We start from the raw sequence: 320 nt of genomic DNA, 5'->3' as shown, positions 1-320 counted from the left end.
GCAACGACTGCTTGCTTCGGTGCTGGAAGGCGCGCGCGCGAGGGAAGGGGGCTTCGCGCTGCACTGTACGTCGGCGGTGTTCGTTCGGCCGGGTGCAGGCCACGCAGCCTTGAACCGCGGCAGAGCCTTCGCAGCCCAGGCAAAACGTCTGCCTAACTTTGTGGCAATCAGGGAAACGAACGAGCATGAATGGGACGATTTGGCGGTCAAACCCGAGACCGTCGGGGTCAGATTGCGCCCCCAAGCGCAATCGGCAAAAAAACTTAAGCCAACCATTATAATTACAGTGCGGGTCAGAATAATGCTTCCTTCCTGATTGC

Source organism: Neocloeon triangulifer, unplaced genomic scaffold, assembly GCF_031216515.1.
Source record: "Neocloeon triangulifer isolate White Clay Creek 2 clone unplaced genomic scaffold, ASM3121651v1 ptg000014l, whole genome shotgun sequence".
Classification (NCBI taxonomy): Eukaryota; Metazoa; Arthropoda; class Insecta; order Ephemeroptera; family Baetidae; genus Neocloeon; species Neocloeon triangulifer.
Note: the sequence above shows the minus strand (reverse complement) of the source record.